Source organism: Hipposideros armiger, unplaced genomic scaffold (genome assembly GCF_001890085.2).
Source record: "Hipposideros armiger isolate ML-2016 unplaced genomic scaffold, ASM189008v1 scaffold_105, whole genome shotgun sequence".
NCBI classification, from domain to species: Eukaryota; Metazoa; Chordata; class Mammalia; order Chiroptera; family Hipposideridae; genus Hipposideros; species Hipposideros armiger.
In genome coordinates this window covers 1986202-2005758 of record NW_017731455.1, presented here as the reverse complement: position 1 = coordinate 2005758, position 19557 = coordinate 1986202, and positions in this window count along the sequence as shown.

Sequence of the window (19557 nt, the reverse complement as noted above, 5' to 3'; positions counted from 1 at the left end):
AAAAAAAATAAATAAAAAATAAATCGTGACTATTCGATTTTCAAGTGAAGAGATGTACTCCAAGTGGCTTAAGCAAAAACGGGTTGGTGTAACTGGGAGTCCAGGGAGTAGACAGTCTTCCGGCATGACCGGATCCAGGTGCTCAAAGAATGGTGTCAAGAATAGGTCCCTCTCTCCTTCGTGCCTCTTGTATTAGTTCTCCTCCACATTGGCTGCATCCCCGGGCATCTTCCCCCATGCCAGCTTCAACCTGCATTATACCCTCAGTAGCAAGAGATCTTCTCTTGCCCAATAGTTCCCAAAAGTTGCCCCAAAGTCTTGGGTAGGTGCTCATTTCTGCTTGTGTGACATACTCTATATCAATCAGTCAGTGATGTAACAGAAAATAGTTTCCTCAGATTGGACAACTCGGGGAAAGTTTAATCGAGAGACTTCTCAAATATAGAGGCGGTGTGTAAGGGAACCACAGGGAACTGAAGGAAAGCGCTGGTGTTTTATTGTTACTCCAGGCTTGGAAACGGAAAGAGCTGTCTGCCAGCAGCTGTGACCTTTGTTTGAGAGTTGCAATGAGCCCAGGGTGAATACATAGCTCACTCTGCGTCTCCATCCTCCCTCTGTTCTTTTGCCAGTGTTTGGCAACAGCAAAATCTAACTAAACACCATAAGATAAGGGAGCTCACTGATAAAGTCCATACTGGTCAACCTCTTGGGGGCACAGAACAGGGTAGAGAGGGATGGAGAGTGAATTCAGGGGTTAAATGGAAGATATCCATCTCATTCCCATTTCTGAATCAATCTCCATGGCCAGGGGAAAATAGTGTCTGATTGCTCAGATCTGGGTCCATGCCCATCTCTGGAGCTGCGAGTGAGGTCAGGCTGACCTCAAATAAAAGAACTAGGAGTGTGTGTGTCTGTGTGTACATGCACATATGCATGTGCATATGCTTCCTCAATAAGCATCAAGGGGTGTTACCAAAACAAGAGGGAAAGCATTCTGGGGTGGAAAAATTAGCAGGAGACCATCATATGACAAATACATTTCTCTTGTACTTCTTCTAACTAATCTTGAAAATCCACTAATACTTTTCCTTGGCCTTTCCCTTACAGGACTAGAATGAGGCTTGGTTGGCAGGGATAGCCCTGGCTGCTGAGAGTCAGCCTCATCAATGTACATGGACTTGGTCACAGTTCCCCATGTAAAGGTCCCTGGAAAACATGCCCCACATACTGAGAGCCTGGCCTGATCCAAGGGCTTTGATTTGAGTTGAGCTTTAGATCTCCACTGCTGCCTCCAAGCCTAGCTCATTCCAGGTCAGTGTGTGCTGTCCTTTCCCCTGTCACTTGTATCTAATTCCAGTTCTTCCTCTCCATCCCAAATCCTAGACCAAGATAATCTTTAGCTCTGTTTTCCATTCCATGTGATGTTTCCCATTTCAGGTACTCAGATCCAGAATCCCATTGGGATAAATAAAGCCACCTTTTTTAGCTAATTACCTTAGCATACTTTTCTGCTGGTGCTGCAAGATGGAAGTCTGGGGACTCCAGCTCTAGACACAGCTCCCTGCCCTGACACACTCAGACACACAGGATTATGCGCTTTTCTCAGTAGACGACACCATCACAGTCTACACAGCAGTTGCTTGGCAAGGGAAGGTGCTGAATGTAGTGGTTGTAGTGGAGTGACACAAAAGGCTGAGAAAGAGGGAGGGATAGAAGGCCATGGGGAGAAAGCATTCAGTATAATCTGAGCTTTGCTGGAGCAATACCTTCAAACTCTAGACCAAAAAGTTCCCTTGAATCTTACCAACTTCAGCTCATCTTCCTCCCCATCCCTTCTCTTCCTCCTGCCCCAAAAGACAGGAATAAATGGGAATTGTGCACTTACATGGACAAGGAAAACGGAGATACCCTTTCTCAGGAAGACAGGGAAACACCTGTCATTGTTTACATGAGTCGCTGAGTGTGCATCTTTAATAGAGTCATAACTATTCTGTCTTGGGAGGGAGTGTAAGCACTCACTGCACTGGTTGCTATGGCAGCTGGACAGTTTTAATAACTGGAAAGAGCAAGTCATTGGGTCATCGAGTCCTCTTCTTTCAGGACCAGCAGCAATTTCTGTTCTTTCCCAAGGATTTTTTTCTTTGCCGTTGTAGACCTCCCTTGGGCTCCCTCTTTCTTGGTCTCTTTGAGACCACACTAAGTCTTCCTTTACCCTCATTTGTATAAGGCGCCATTGATTCATACTTACTAAGCCTGTGAGCCTGTGTGACCTTGGGTAGGTAACCTAACCATGCTGGCCTCAGCTGCTTTATTTATGACACAGAGAAAATAATCACACCCATGTCACAGGGTTGTTGTGAAGATTAAGTGAGATAATGAAAACAAGTGCAGAGCACCGTGACTGGCATTACAGAATGTTGGTGCTTCCTGTTGAAAATGAAAATATGAGTTAAGGGGATTTTATGATAGGTGGCAGGAGTTTAGATGGGGCAAGCCACAAAGGTCCTGTGAGCCAATCCTGGGAGCACAGGTGAGAGTGGTTGACCTCCTCTGTTCCATCACTCCTGTTTCCTGAGCTGGTGTCTCGGTTAACTCTTGCTTTACAGGACTTTCCCTCTGTCTGCTCTCTCCAGCAATGATAGTAGTAGATGCCCTGAGGACAAGGACTGAGGCTCTAATGCCTCTTTGGCCCCTAGCACAATGTTTTTCACATAGTAAGTGCTCAGGAAGTATCTGGTGATTCATACGTACATGGGAAAGAGGGCATACCAAGCAGGAAAAAAGGCTGATAAACACTTGAGGTGGGAATTTATATGAATTCTGGCCCCTCAGGGACATTATTTTCTAGTCTCTCTGGGTCCCATTTTATGTTGGTCAGAATTTAGGTCACCAGGAGCCACCTCCTTCACAGTCTTCGAGTTTTGGCAACTGGTCCCTCAGCAGCCATTAAGAAACCAGATCCCATGCTCCACAGTGTGGCATTTCATTCACTCCAGGACATAGCCCAGGTGGGGCACTGACCATGAATAAAAAGAAGGGGATGTCGGAACTGAGAGGACTCCCAAGGAGCCCAAGGCTGTGCTTTGTTTTTCCTTGTCTTCTTCCTTTGCCTTTTATGAATACATTATTTTTAGTTATGCAATGATGCACATGGTCTTAAGTGTGAAAGTATTCAAGTAAACAGAAAAATAAAAGTACCACTTCTCTTTCTGAACATCACTGCTGTTATCAGCTTAGTGTGTATCGGTCCAGATGCTTCTATTCATTTAAATGTGTGTGTGTGTGTGTGTGTGTGTGTGTGTGTATGTGTGTGTGTGTATGTGTATATATATATATATATATATATATATATATATATACACCAAAAAACTGTATACAAGTGGACACTTTGGTCAATGTTGCTCACACAGTAGTTTGCCGTTATCAGGTGTCTGGATGCTGATGGGAACCACTTTGAGCACCTCTTGTAATTGCAGAAACCAAATGTGACTTGTATTCATCTTTTGTTATTGGTATAAAATTATAATTTTAATAGCTTTCCTCTCTTAAAATGTGTGTACATTTTTTTGGCACCCTCTGTATATTCTATACATTCTATATATTCATAAAGAAAATATATCTTTGTGTTTTGTACATATACTTTACCAAATAAAATTATTCTGTATTTAACTGGTCTTGCAACTTTCTTTTGCTTCTTAATTAACTATATATCTTATAGATCTTTTCAAGTGAGTACTCAATCTTTTTTTAGTATCATTGTTCTATAGCTTATTTTGTTAATTACCTACTAATAGTACCTTAGGTTGTTTTTAATTTTTCCTGTATTACAGTGAACATGATAAGATGTGATTTGTTATATACAGATATTTGTTTTTCTCTAAGACAAATACTTTACAATGGAATTGCTGGTCCTTTTGTTGAATCTTATTTTGTACCTTTAAGTAAAATTTTTTTTTTCTTCATAAAAGTTTTAGAAATTTTTGTGAGTGCTATTCTCAGCTAGTTTCATAATTTTATTTCTATTGTGAACAGAATTTATTATTCTATTATATTTGATAAGGGGATAGCTTTGGTGTGTAGGAAAGCTACTGATTTTTGAGTGCTGATCTTCCTTTTGATCACTTGGCTGAAACTACTTATAAATCCTTAAATTCTCTTAGATTTTCCAATTAAATTATCATACCATTTGTAAACAATGATAGCTTTATCTTTTCCTTTCTAATGCTCCTATTGTGTTTCTTTTTCTTATTGCACTGGCAATATTATTTACCTTACTTTGAATAATTCTTTACACTATTTAAACTTAGAGGTGAGATATCTCAAGAAGGTCTGGAGGATATAGATTTACTTCTTTTTCATGCTATGTGTTAGGAATAGTTACTTCTGCCATGAGAAATTGGTGATTGGAGGAAAGCAAATGGGGCCAGATTCCAAGTGAGATGTAATAGAAAAAAAAAATTGGAATGTTCTTCAAACTGAAGAACTATCTAAAGGTTATGTCTACAAAACCCACTAACCAAAAAGTTAGGTGGCGCTTATGAATGTGGATGTAGGCTTTCTGCAAGCTTTGTCCTGTGGCAAATGGTTGTCCTTGACTTGTGGTTAGAAGGGAGGTTTCCAGAGCTAAACTCAGGCTCTCAACGGATCCCACCCAGACAACCTAACCTGATTCCATTATTTACACCTGTGAAGGTGACATCATGCCAGACTCCTGAGCTGACTTGGTATGACATATATTTTTGCAGTACTGAAGACTGCCTCCACTTATTCATCTACCCTCTTCACCTCCCGTTGTGATCAATGGCCTATATTGTAAGGTAACATCCAAGGTTAACAGTCAACAATGGAACCAAATTAGCTGATTGGCTATAGAGCTAATCTACAACTTCAGTCTTTTTGGCACAAATCTCTGAATCATGGACTTAAACAGGCTAACAGAGTAGGGGTAGGAGTGAAAGCTGACCAGTGGGGATTTGTCAGAGATGAACTATAGAAATCAATACAATGAAGGTCAGAAATTCTTGAGTGTGGATGTGACCACATTCAACGTCTTTTTTGATGAGATGTTTGAAGGACACTGCACATCGTACCTCCTTGCTTTTCAGTGGTTACTAATTACCTTCTGTGAAATGCTCCAAATTGCAGCTCTCTTTAGAAAGAGATTTCAAAGTGACTCTTCACAGGAGTTGGATACTAATTCAGTGCTTTAATTTTATGCCTTGTTTAGGGCCTCCCCCTCCTCCCTTTAAAAAATGTATTTCAGAAGAGAAATCTCACCCCTGCAGTTCAGTTATATGAAGAAGTTGCCAAACTTCAAGTGAAAACTTTAGATTTTAATGAAATGGATTTTCTCATCTTCCTTCTTCTTCCCTCAAGAAAACTACAAACTTTGTAACTCAAAGTGGGACTTAAGGGCGTGGGGTAAATAGGCAGAAAGATGAAGTGACAATGGAGGCAGCTGGCTCTGTAACAGACCATCCTAAGGGTCTTGCTTCTGTCAGTTTTCCCCTCTCTCTCTCATGTTCATTTCTTTCTGAGTGATGTTTTGGGCCCAGTGGAAAAACACATAATGTTTTCTGGTAGCTGAAATGAGGTTAAAATAATGAAATTCTGCCAACTAAAGTTTAGGAGGAAAATGCTTAGTAGCTACTGGGACACTGCCAGTTTGTAGGAAAGCAGTTGTGTAATTAGAAAAGGAACTTGTGGCTGGGACAGCAGCGGGTGGTTCTTGAGAATAGAGCTCAGCACTTTGGTGGGAAGATTCCTGTGTGAAAACTCATCAGAAATGAATTTCCATTGAACTGGAAGTTCCCTGAGGCTAGAGCTGGTGTTCTGTGTTGGCCAGGACATCCCTAATGCCTAGGTCAAAAATCCATGCTTGGAAAAATCAACCAAATGAGTCCAAAGGGGAGAAATCTGAGTGACACAGCATATGGCTCTTATGCCCATGTCCTGTTGCCTCCCCTGCCTCTAATCATTACAGCTACATGGGCAGTTCGAGACTAACCCTGTGTTACAGTGTGCAAGGCTGTGATGTCAGTCTTCCTATATTCTGCCTTGGGTCCTCTCTGCACTCACAAAAGTTTGCATGGCCATGCAGGACAGACTAGAAGTGGGGTGACGTCAGCACTCCTGAGGGGAACTCTTGGCCAATGAGGATTGGGAGCTAGTGGATAAAGCCTCCTGTCTTTCAGGGGACTACTGTGGGAGGCATCCTGTATGTGTGGAGGTGATTCCCTGTTGCTCACAGCAGGACCTCGGTGCTATACCCTGACATTGGCTTTTCCTCCATCCCTGTCCCATTCGCCCTCTGCCCTCACTCCTGCCTCCTGAGATCATCTGCCAAATAAAATGCTTGCACCCTAGTCCTTGGCTCTCACTCTGCTTTGGAGGAAACCCAAAGTAAGACAGGTATGTGTGTGGGGTTGGGGGCACAAGCTTTTGTTTTCCCGTGACTTCAGGCTTGTTCATGTTCCTCCATGAGCCACGCTGTTGCCGTTCTAACTCTGAGGGATTTAGAGCACTGGCCCTGCGTCTGGCTGCTTGGGTTCACTGCTTCCAACCTGTGGGACCCTGGGCATGGTCCTTAATCTTTGTGTGCTTCATTTTCTTCTTCTGTAACATGAAGATGAGAACAGCACATTCCAACTAGGGTGTTTATAACAACTCAATGAGAGCATGTCTGTAAAGCTCTTGGCTCCACGCTAGCACATGCTAGGGCTCAATCCATGCTAGCTGCATGGATGGTCACTTCTCATGACAGTCTGCTTTCCATCTTCTATATCCTGCGACCATCAGTGTCTATTATCCCTCCAAGGAAATTGTAAGCTTCTTAAGACTGGAACCTATGGCTTTTCCATCTTTGTGTGCCCTGCTGTACCCAGTTGTGACTTTCACAGTGTAGGCATCCAATGGTGTCATACAAACAAAAGAATGTCCTTGCTATTATCGGCTGTGATTTGAATGGCAGCTGCCTATTCTCAGGACTTGGATGTCTGGAATCACTGTGCTGACCTTCAGAAGCAAAGACTGACTCCCTTCCCCACCAATATGGACTTTTGAGTACATTTTCCACATTTTTCATCACGATCAGATGAGTAGGAATTAATTTTTTCCCTCTCGTCCAGTGCTACCCAATAGAATGTTCTACATTTTTGGAAATGTTTGCTCTGCTTCCCAGTATAGTAGCTAGTAGGTACATGTGGCTCTTGAATACTTGAAAGTGACAAGTGTGACAGAGGAACTGAATTTTAAATTTTATTTAAAATAATTTAAAGAGCCATACATGCCTAGTGTCCATAGTACCAGATAGCCCAGTGCTCTGCAGTTCCAGCGCCTAGCCCAGTGCCTGAGGTTGGTGCTGTTAAGTTTGCTGAACAAGAGAGTGAGTGAATGGTAAACACTCAACACCTTTGCACATGTTCTCTCTTCTTTGCTCTTCACAACTACCCTCTTAGGAATCATAGCAGAGCAATTACTGTTTTATAGGTCGTGAGGATGGTATACCTACCCTACTACTGTGAGTAGTCACAGTAACACCAGCAACAACTGACAGTTGAGAGTTACTCCAGCCATGTACTTAGTACTTTAGACATATTGTCTAATTTATTTTTCATAACTTCATGAGCACGTATCTTATTTGAGTTTCCCCCTGTATTAGTCTGCTAGGGCCGCAATAACAAAATACCACAGACTGGGTGGGTGGCTTAAACAACAGAAATTTATTTTCTCACAGGGCTGGATGCTGGAAATCCAAGATCAAGGTATCAGCAGGTTTGGTTTCTCCTGGAGCCTCTCTCCTCGGCTACCTTCTCGCTGTATATGCACATCCCTAGTGTCTCTTTATTTGTTTAGATTTCCTCTCCTTTTAAAGACACTGGTCCGATTGGATTGAGGCCCACCCAGCAGTCTCATTTTAACTTAATCACCTCTTTAAATAAAGGACTTATCTCCAAATACATTCTTAGGTCCTAGAGGTTAAGGTTTCAACATATGAATTTTAGGAAGACCCAATTCAGTCCGTAACACCCCTAAAGAAGATTCTGAGCAAGGACTTGGGTATAGTAGTTCATTTGGGAAGCACAATTGAGTTTATTTAGGGGAAAGCGAGACATGCAGAAAATCTAGTGAAGAGTGTGCTAATGAGTGGGTTACTGGACCTCAGTGCCATGGGGAACATACATCAGAATTTCCCAACATTTATCCACAGACTCTGCATTGGGCATCACTCCTTGGCATTTGAGGATTCTGTCTGCCTCTGGAGAGCAGGCTCTTTGGGTGCAAGAGAAGGCCCATCAGCAGAGAAGAAAAAGATATACATGTTTAAGGTGGAAACTGTCAGCTTCCGCTGAAACTCAGCTGTATCAATGGGAAGTAGGGGATTCCAAGGGAGCAGGCAGGTCAGCAACATGCCAGAGAAAGGTGATGATGTTCTTATCCCTGTTTTCCAGGCCATGGAAACTGAGACAGAGAAAAGCTGAGTAACCAAGAGCAAATGACAGAATTTGAATTTAGTTTGCTTGTTGGCAGAACCCACAATCTTAGCTACCACACTAACAAAACTCATTCATTAATTGAATAAACAGTTCTTACATGCCAGACATGCTAATGCTAGGATATACAGATGGGCAAGACACAGATCTGCTCTGAGGAGCTTGTGTCCAGTAGGAACTTATCCAGAGTTAGACGGTGGCATATGTGGGCTGATAACCCTTGTCTTCAGTTTCCTGGCACAGTGTTCTTTGCTCTCCCCAAGTCAACCTATGGACCCACATAAACACTCACGGACTATTCACATTCATCTTTTGGGCACGCCCTGATCAATCTTGAGATCATTCCCTTTGCTGTATGACACCTCTCAGTTATTTAGCTTTTGTTCCAAAAAGAGGCTCCCTGGGAGATGAAGCAAAAGGTGCAGGTGGGGTTTGTTTTCTCCTGCTCGTTCACTATTGTTCTCTTTCCCTCACAAATTCTCTGCCTATGTGGATGTTGCCAGGTGCCATGGTTTCTGCACTCCAGGGTGTCTATGACGTGGCCCAGGTGAACCTGGTCAAGATGCCTGCCGTATGTTATGTACAGCCCACCTGTGATCCATGCGAAATAATCCTGGTGGGGCGAATGAGGAGGAATGGACTGAATCCAGCAGCCCCCGTGACAGGAGAAGGAAGCATCTCCTCTCAGGTTTGAGCTGCTTTTAATCACCTTTATTTATTGTGGGATGGCGAGAATATGAAGCCTATATTAGAACATGTGTGGTTCCGTAATTGTTCAGTCGGTGCAGCTAACAAAGATCAACATATTGTGCTTGTGTTGACATTTCTGGCCCTTTAACTGACAAATTCTTATTTTTTTGTGTGTCAGATGTGCACCTTTGAATGTATGTTCACTGATAATGCCCCATTTGTGTCTTATGAAAGCCTTATGAAGTGGTGAGAACAGACATTGTCTTCATTTTGCAGCGTGGAAACTGAGGCTGAGAGTTGAGAAAGAGGAAAGCTTGCTCTGCTTCACAGGATTTTAGGGGAGAATAAATAAAGTTATAAGTATGAGCAGATGTTTGTAGTAGGTAAAGCATGATGCAGATATTGCTGTTTTTGAGGTCACACGTCTCTTTAGTGACAGAGCTAGAATCAGCGTGCTTTTTAACTTCTGGAATATCTTGGTGATTCTGCTGCTATAAGACGGTTGTTTTTACTGAGGCCTCTTAGAATATCAAAGAAGTCTACCTCTCAGGTTAACCTTGAGAATCTCGATGTTAAGCAAGTCTATGAATTACTATTACTAGGTACTCTGGTTATTACTGCTGGCTGAACGAACCACTTTACATTTAGTGGAGTAAGAAAACAAAAACCATTTTATTATGCTTGCAGGTTCTGTGAGTCGGAAATCCCAAAAGGGCACACAGTGGGGATTGCTTGAATCAGCTCCACGGTGTCTGGGGGAGATGTGAAGGCTGGGGATGACTCCAGTGCTGGAGTCTAGGATGACCGGAAGACTCAGTTGTGTGTCTGAGGAAGAAGACCAGGACTGTTGATCTTAGATGTGGCTTGGGTTTCCTTGCAGCATGGCTGCCTCAGTGGAGTTTTCTTACAGAGTAGCTGAGGGCTCCAAGTGCAGGTATTTCACTGGACAAGGCAGATGCTGAATTATCCTTTCACTTCTGCCCCACTCAGTTGGTTAAAGGGAGCCATGAGCCCATCCAACAAGGAAAGGGGGACATAGACCCTCCCTTTTGGTGGGAGGAATGCCAAGGTCACATTGCAGAAGCGCCTGTGAGGTGGGAGATATTGCTGCATCCAGTTTGCCACACCTGGCCTCACCTTATTATCTTAGTTTTTCTCTTTATCTTGATTTCTTTTTAAAAAGTTCTGGAATCATATGTGGTTATGTAAAATGCTTCCATGTTTGTTTGAAAACAATATGTAGAAGTACAAAAGGTAAGCAAATATAAATATTAGCCTTGCGAACAAAAGAGAAAACAGCATAATTTACATTTTCTCTGACTCCACAAGTATTGCTTTTTCTACAAACCAATGAAGATTAAATTAGCCATTGAGTAAATAAGCCACTCCACCTATTGCTGGTAGCATTTGTTAATGAGGCAATTCTTGATACTCTTAAATGGTTTCTAGACTGCAGCAACGCTGTAAGATGCATGTTTAGCTGTATATGTGTTAAATGTGCATCTATCAACTCCTCTCCTTGAGTTAATAATAGAAGTCAACACAGGTATGCCTCACATTATTGCAGTTCACAGATGTTGCGTTTCTACAAACTGAAGGCAAGACCCTCCACCAGCAAAATGGTATCACTTGCTTTATTGCTGTGGTCAGGAACCAGACCCCCAATATCTCCAGTATATGCCTGTAATGTGTAAACCAGTTGATGGAAAGCAGTATATGATATTGTAGGGTGGGAGAGGTTTGATGGGCAGTGGGTATTTCAGGGTGACGATGAAAGCAACAGTGTGTGGTGTACCAGATAAAAGCAGCAACTGGATCAGGTGCTTGTCAGCTTTGCTACTGACGTGTATGTATGCCTAAGAGCCAGACAAGAAATGGGTTTACCAAGAATCTTTGCAAAGGGGTTTTATATGGAAAAAATCAAAGTAACATGAGGTGGTTTCCTGGAGTCCAGGATGGTTGTTTCAAAGGAAATGCTGAGATGTCTTGGCCAGAGTGGCCCTGGCCTTCGTGTTCAGACTTTGAAGGTGCCATTGATGTTCAGATTAGCATGTCCACACACTTGTGTGCACACATATGCTCAGTACTTTGGGATTAGTTAGGGTCAGATTAGGTTTGTACCTAATTATGGTTTTGGTTTGCAGGTTGGTATGGACATAATGGTTAAATTATACCAGGATGCCTGCCAAACTGCTTCTTATAAACACCCTTTCTCAGCAGGTGTTGGATTCCTACTGCATTTAAGGCTCTGGGAGGGACATAAAGACATTTGAGCCTTGAATCCTGAATTATAGCTGGGGAGACAAGATGTGAAATGTACAGCTTGGTATTGTGAACTGGATATGTATTTAAGAAACAAACGGAGTGTTGCAGACACAGTTTTAGTTGGGAGGAGAGTGGAGATGGGGCCCAGAATGAACTTGGTTGGTGGCTCGGATTCAAAAGATGAGAGGTCTGGGGCATGCCCAGCTCCATCCGAGGAAGCAGGAAATGGAGAGAATAAGGTGTGTACAAAGGTCTGGAAGCAGGAGTGGTGTGTGTGGGCTTCACCCCAACTGCAGGGAGTAATAACAATCAAACTTGAAAAAGTATATTGGGGTCATTTTAAAAAGGCCAGCTGGCTTTTTGGCTAGGGGCAGAGGGAACCACTGCACATTCTTTATTTTCAAGTGAGGCCAAGAAGGTGAGTCCAGAGTCCCTCTACCTAATAGCACCCAGAGCTGAGTACCCTGCACTGGCAATCCGCCATCTTTGAGGCTTGCCTTTAATTTCTGTGACTCCTTAGCAAGTGACAGTGCTAATGAGGACACTGGGGCCCCTGTATGAATTACTCAGATCAAATTAAAGTCATCAATCTCCAGGAGAAGCCCAACAGAGGATGAGCCTGCTTCTGATTTTGAATCAGAATAACTGAAGTATTGATCATGAGCCTGGCTGCTTGGGAGCTGCTGTGTCCCAGGGGCCCAGGGATCGAGCACGTTTTGTGCTTCTTGTGACCCATGAGAGAAAGGGACAAAGTTGGCTTATACCTCCATTCACTGCTGCCGGGCTGCAAGTTGGCCAAGGGCGTCACAGGGGAGGCTCTGATCCTCTTTTCATCTAATGGAATGGGGTTGGGGCATGCTGTGACAATGTTGAAAACAAATGTCATAGAGAATCAGGTTGCGGGAGGGGAGGGAGAAGGCCCCTGTGGGGTGACTTCAGGTGACATTGTGCTTGCCTCTCTCCTGCTTCCCTGCTTACTATGGATACTCAGGGATGCTTGTTAGCTGATTGGAAAAACACGGGGGCATTAGTGCAGACGTAGCATTAGCGATTCCAAACACTGTCAATTCTAGACACTTCAAACTTTTATTCCTTTGAACAAGCAGCACAGAAGGGATGGGGAGTGAAAAGCATAATATTTTAAAGCAGCAGCTGTGTATAAGTTTTCTCCAGCAAAGCAAGAAGAGTGATGTTTTAGTCCTTTAACGGATATTTATTGAGCACCTACTATATGGCAGGACTAGGTGCCTAGAGTGCCTTGGAGAAACAGCCAGAGTCCTGTGTCATGGAGCTTTGATCAAGGTGGGAAGTGGTACTAAAAGGACTTGGAGAGTGCTATGGGTTTCCTTTGTCTTCTCAATTAATTTTAATATTCATATTAAGATGGTGACATACACATGGAACAATATTCCACTGTGCAGAATAATCAAAGAGGTGGCTATGTTTTTTAACTACATGATCATCATCACCGTTATTATTTTACCTATGAAATCAGTCAAAAGGATGATAATATTCAGTTCTGGTAATGAAAGTGCTGATAGTTAGCACTCACACGTGAAACTGCTGTCATAAATTGGCCCAAATCTTTTGGAAAGCAATTTAGAAATAATTTTTAAGAGCCATCAAGATGTTTATACCCTTTGGGTCAATAAGTCCTGCTTCTGGGAATCGACCTTTAAGAAACTATATAAAGCATGGAACAAAGATGTGCTGTTCACAAAGTGAAGGTGGGGTGCACTACCTAACGACGTTTAGCTCCACATTATGAACCCCGCTGCTGTTCTCCGAGTATCCCTAGCTTACTGGCTTTCAAAGTTTGGCCCCAGTATCACCTGGGGCCTTAATAGAAATGCAAATTCCTGTGCTCCAGTGCAGACCTACCAATTCAGAACCAGCTAGCACACACACTCCAGGGGATTCTATTACCTGCTCAAGGCTGACAACCGCTGGCCTAACTCAGCGGAGCCTCTGGAAGCTTGAGAAGAGCTGCTAAAGAGGGGTGCATTGTGACTCTATCTGCTCAGCCTGGGCGCCCATGGCTCATCAAGTAACCACTGGCACAAAGTTCATTAGTCACAGTTCTTCTTGATTTCTTTGGATAATCTTCAGAGGTTTCCAGCTACTGCAGATCCATATAAGATCTATAAAGGCTGCTTACTGCAGATCCATGTAAGATCTATAAAGGATGCTAGAGTGGGCAAAACAGGGCAAAACAGACAAAAGAAACAGGACAAACACACTCAACTTACTCCTCTGAGTTGCAAACAGGGAGTGCAAAACCATAAGGATCATTCCTTGTCCCCTAAACTGGTTTATCAGGATATAAACCAGTTAATAAAACTGTTATGTCTAAAGCATCTTGAAAAAACGGTCTTGCTTGTTCCTCATGCCACTCTGTGTGTGGAGAGAGAGAAAGTGCTGCAGGACAAACCCATCCTTTGGCCAAGCCTGACACACAGGTGTCTCGAGTGAGGGTCCTGCTCATTGGCTGGTAGAATCTGCCAGAATTTCCCCTCAGGCGACCAGCAGACCAGCGAGGCTGCTTATGCAAAGTAGATTAGATGTGGCTGTCATGCTGACAAGGACAAATTGGCAATTACGGCAGAAACCATTCTGCTCTGGACTTTTGTTTCTGAGCCAGCACTTGTCAGAGATTTCTACGGCAGGTCACCTTCTCCCGAGTCAGGGAGTCAGGTGTTACATGTGAGGTCTCCGCGAACTTCTCCTCCCCTTTCTCCTAGTTGAAAAGAGCAGCGTGGGCAATTTGCCAGCTCAGCAGCGGGAGCTGCCATCCAGCAGGTGTGTCTCCCACGGGGACCCCAGGCGGGAGGATCTGGGTGGGCGTGGCTCCACTCAGGCTGAGCTGGGGTGAAGATTCATCCCACAAATTCATCAACTTATTCAGGACTCTTTTAGCTTTGATAGTTACCAAATGGAAATGTCGGGATAAACATGGGGAGTCTGTAAGTGCTGAATAAGTGGGGTGGCAGGCTGGATCTTCCTGCAGTCATTAGGCTTAGAAAAACAATTTTTTTTTGGTTCATGTGAACTTGGTTAGCTGCTGGTGAGCGTTATGGTTCTTTTTCCTTTCCAGTTCTGCAGAGCTGACCTTGATACCCACAAACAAATGGAGAGATTAAAATCAGTGGAACTGGGCTTTTCAAACTGGGATGTGCATGCGCACTACACAGAGATTTATTAAGATGCAGATGTTTATTCAGTTCTGCGAAGGGTCTCAAGATTCTGCATTTCTAAAAAAAAAACAAAAAAACCCTCAGGTGATGCTAGTGGCCTGTGGATCACGATTAGAGTAGCAAGAATATAAAACAGTGATTGCCAAACCTACCTGTGCATTGGAATCATCTGGGGAGCTTAAATATTGACATGTGTCCGACTCCCTAGGGGTTGTGATAAGTGGGCTGGGTGTGGCCTAGACTTTGAAACTTTTAAGACTCCAGGTGATTCTAATGTGCCCACAAGTTGGGACCCACTACTCTGGAGGAACTGATACAAATATGGCTAATACCTACTAGACTCATCAACAGCCCAATTATCTTGAAAATCTGGTTGATGAAGAGGGTAGCATCCTCTGAGGGGGCGACCCGTAGAGCAGGCTCTTCCTGTATTCCCAAAGCTGGCTGCATGTCCAAATAACCTGGGAGCTTGTTAAAGGTTTGGAATTCAGAGCATAAGCCCAGATTTACTAAATTCAAAACTCTGAAGTGAGGGCCTAGAAATGTGTATTTTCAACCAGTTCCTAAAGCATTTGGGAGCAGACATCCCAGCACAAGCGTGGGCCCGCCTGAGCAGAACAGCATCTCTCAGGGGCCTTTCACAGGGGTCACTTATCAGCTTCTCCAAGCCACCTCCTCTTGTGCTACATTCTATATGTGTTCTTTGAAATAGAGTCTGCTCTGTTTCTATATGTCTTGAAAAATCCCCATGGGTGCTGTTCTTTTCCTACAGTAGCTGTGAGTGGCTGGCCACAGTACAAGCGACTGAAATGACTCCAGAACTCTGGGACCTACTTAGACATGGCTTCCCTGGTTAGATGTTACCATCACCTTGGCCTGATCATAGATAGCCCTCTATGGAAAAGATCGCTGCAGGCTTGGGAGACAATGCTGGGCTCTGGGCTCCCCCATAGGGCTCGGCTCTCATGAATATGTGTACCCTGGAGAGGGCTGTCCCTTTCTTTGAGCTGCCTTTTCTGGTTTTGAGGGCTAAACCTCTTAATCCCTGTCTGTACTTAGAGATATATTCCTGTCCCCTTTCTTGTCCCTGTCAGAGGCAGTCAATGTTTAGAATGAATATCCCTGACTTATTGAGTAGAATGTAGGAATTTTAGAGCTGGCAAGGATTTGTGGGTAATATTGCCTCCCTAGGGCCTTGTTCCATGAAAATCGGCCTCCTTAACGTTCCTTGTTGCACCTTGAGCCCTTCCAGTCATGTGATTTTGTCCATTTCATTTCTTCTTTCCTTCAAGAGCCAGCTTCTACTTTTATCTTCCTATTCAAACCCTTTCCACCCTTCAGTATTACACCAATTCCTCTTCCTCTATGAAACTTCTCAGGGTGAAGGATGGGTAGATTCTGGTACTGGAAAGGTAAGATGCATCTTTGAATGACTAGCTAAGATGTCTGGATTTTTTTCTGCTGAGGATGGAGCACGAATGAGTTGGAAAATACATAATCAGAGCTATGATTCCTCATGCATTGAGAATAAAAGCTACAAAATGGGGAACAGTTACAAGGTTATTGAAAAAATCCAGGTGACAGATACAGAAAGCGTATCTTAGGGTAGCAGAAATGAAGAAAAGGAAATAAAAATGATTAAAATGCATAATATCCTATAAAAAGGTAAACAACTATTTAGAAGTATTAATACTTAGTGGTTGACTCTCACAACTTCCTAGGAAATAATGCATGAGAAAGTGCTTTCATAAACTGGAAAGTGCTATGTAAAGAAGGATATTGGCACTAGTAGCTCATTGCTCATCAGTTTATCCAAATCTCAGAAAACCTATTAAATCTAATGATTACCAAAAAAGGTAGATTGAAAACAGATGCCATGTTATCTATGATATAATGACGTGCGATTTCATCAAAAGAAAGGGATCCAACTACGTCTACTTTAAAGGCAATTCAAATTTTAATTCTGAAAATTCTGCTTTGAAATGGCATAAAAATGAAAATTTCTCATGAGCCATTCAACAGGACAGGATGTTCCTTTTGCTGTTCTATTCAAGCAACTCTCCAATCTCAAAAGTTTAAAAATACATGTCTGTGTCCCAATGGAGTCATCATCTATGTCTTGGTACACCAATTTATGGTTTCCATCCAGGAAACAGCTTGACTCACCTATTTCTCCATTGGGTTTTTAATAAAACATTCCTCAATATAAACTTCTTTCAAATTGATATCCGTGTGTTATTTCCGATGGAGATGAGTACAACAGACTACCATTAAAATCTAATGGGTTTCTCTCAGAGCTAGAAGTATTATCAATGTTTTAAGGGAAGGGAGTCACATCCTAATCCTCTTAGAATCCTTAGGTCCCAGCCCAATATCTGGCCCAGAGAAAGTGATCAATACATATTTGTTAAATTAGATGTAATTGCTGTAGGTTAAATGTATTTTTCTTCTTGCTAGTAAGGTACCAAAATATTCAGATCAATACATTTATACCCAAAATGTATATGGAATGCCTATCATGGGTTTAGGACTTAGTTGTGGCATTTGATGGAGACTGACAAAAATTCAACTCAAACTGACTTGAACTTTTTAAAATTCATTGCTCTTGGTAATGGAAAGACCAGAAAAATGTTGAGGAAAAAAAAAGAAAAAAAAAAAAAAGAAGGTTGCTTTTCACCTCTCAGCTCTTGCTTCTGTGTTGGCTTTGTTCTCCTGAAGGGTTGTCTCTTTGTAATGGAAAGACGATGCTAGCAGCTCCAGGCCTGTGTTCTATGAGCTTTACTGGGGAGGAAAAAAAAATCCTAATTGTTCCAGCAACAGTCTCAGACTGACTTTCACAGGCTCTAATTGGCCAAGCTTGGCTCATGGGCCCATGGGCCTACCCCTGAACCAATTATTGTCACCAGGGGATGTGAAAGTCCCCTGTGGATCTGAGGGACAGGGCTGACTCCACCAGAGCAGACTGGGCTGGAGTCCAGTCACAAAGGCAATCCAGGTGTTGCTACTAAAAGGTGGAATGGATATCCAACAGGCAAAAAAAATCATAGGTTCCTATGTCAAGGGCATTGGCATGTGTATCTGAAAACAACCTCAGTCTTGAAGGAGCTCACAGTCTGGGGTAGTATTTAAACCATTTACAGGCTTTACTACAAAAATAATCCACATGTATTTCATTCATATTCCTGAATAGAATTCAGACGTGCAAATCTACTTTCACAGACTGTTCAAATGCAAGGCACTTAGTATAAAGCTTGGCATCCAGGACTCAATAAATGGTTGACCAAGTTTAAATACAGCTTCCCCAATAATTAAAATATTAGTTAAAGTACGTCTGCCCTAATCTCCACATTTTTTTTTTAGTTTTATTGAGAAATAATTTACACATAGCACTGTGTAAGTTAAGGTATACAGCATGATGATTGATTTAGATATATTGTGAAATGATTAACACAATAAGTTCAGCTAACATCCCTCTTCTCATGTAGATAGAATAAAAAGAAAAGAAAGAAGAAAGGAAAAAGGGAGCAATTTTTCCTAGTGATGAGAACACCCTAGGATTTACTCTTAACAACTCTCCTATATATCATACATGAGCATTAGCTAGAGTTGTCATGTTATAGCTTACATTCTTATACTTATTTATCTTATAACTGGAAGTTTGTACCTTTTGACCAACTTCCTCCAATTCCCGTTTCTCCCACCCCTCTGATTCTGGTAATGACAAGTCTGATCTTTTTTTCTAAGAGTTTATTTTTCTTTTACAGATTCCACATATAAGTGAGTATTAAAACAGTATTTGTCTTTCTCTGACTTGCTTCACTTAGCTGAATGCCTTCAAGGTTCATCCATGTTGTCACAAATGATGGAATTTCCTCATTTTTTGAAGATGAATAATATCTTATTCATATAGCCTTGGCTATTATAAATGTTACTGCTATGGACATGAGGGTGTATATATCTTTTCAAATTTGTTTTCAGTTCCCTTGGGTATGTTCTCAGAAGTGGAATCACTGGACCATGTGGTAGTTCTATTTTTAACTTTTTGAGGCTCCTGCAACTGTTATCCACAGTGGCTGCACCAATTTATGATCCCACTAACACTGGGCAAGGGTTTCCTTTTCTCCAAATTCACACCAGCATTTTTATCTCTTGTCTTTTTGATGTTGACCATTTTAACAGGCATGAGGTGGTATCTCATTGTGGTTTTAACTCCTTACTGCGATGTTCGGATACATCCAAATGAGTATTAACATCCGCTGGCTGCAGAGTTCTAGTTTACCCCATAAGCTCAAAAAAACTTTTCCCTCTACTGTGGAGTTTGAGTATATATGCATAAAATAGTCAAAATATCAACTTTTTTTTGTGGATTTTTGATACATTAAAAAAACTTGAAATCAACACAGTGAAAGTGTTAATATCAAGCTGTACTACATGACTAGTGGTAGTGAACATCTTTTCATTAACTGTTGGACTTTCATATATTTTCTTTGGATAAACATCTATTCAGATCCTGTTCCCATTTTTAAAGTTGTTTTGTCTTGTTTTGCTATTGAGTTGTATGAGTTCTTTATATATTTTGTATATTAATCCTTGATCATATATATGGTTTGCAAATGATTTTTCCCATTTTGCAGGTTGTCTTTTTACTTCATTGATGTTTTCTTCTGCTATGCAGAAGCTTTTTTGGTTTGACATAGTCCCACTTGTTTATTTTTCATTTTGTTGCTTGTGCTTTAGGTGTCAGAGCCAAAAAAAGTATTACCAAGACCCATGTCAAGGAGCTCTATTCCTGTTTTCTCCTAGGTGTTTCATGGTTTCAGGTCTTACATTTAAGCCTTTAATTCATTTTGTGTTCATTTTCGTAAGTGATGTAAGGCAAGGGTTCAGTTTCATTACATGTGAGTATCCATTATCCC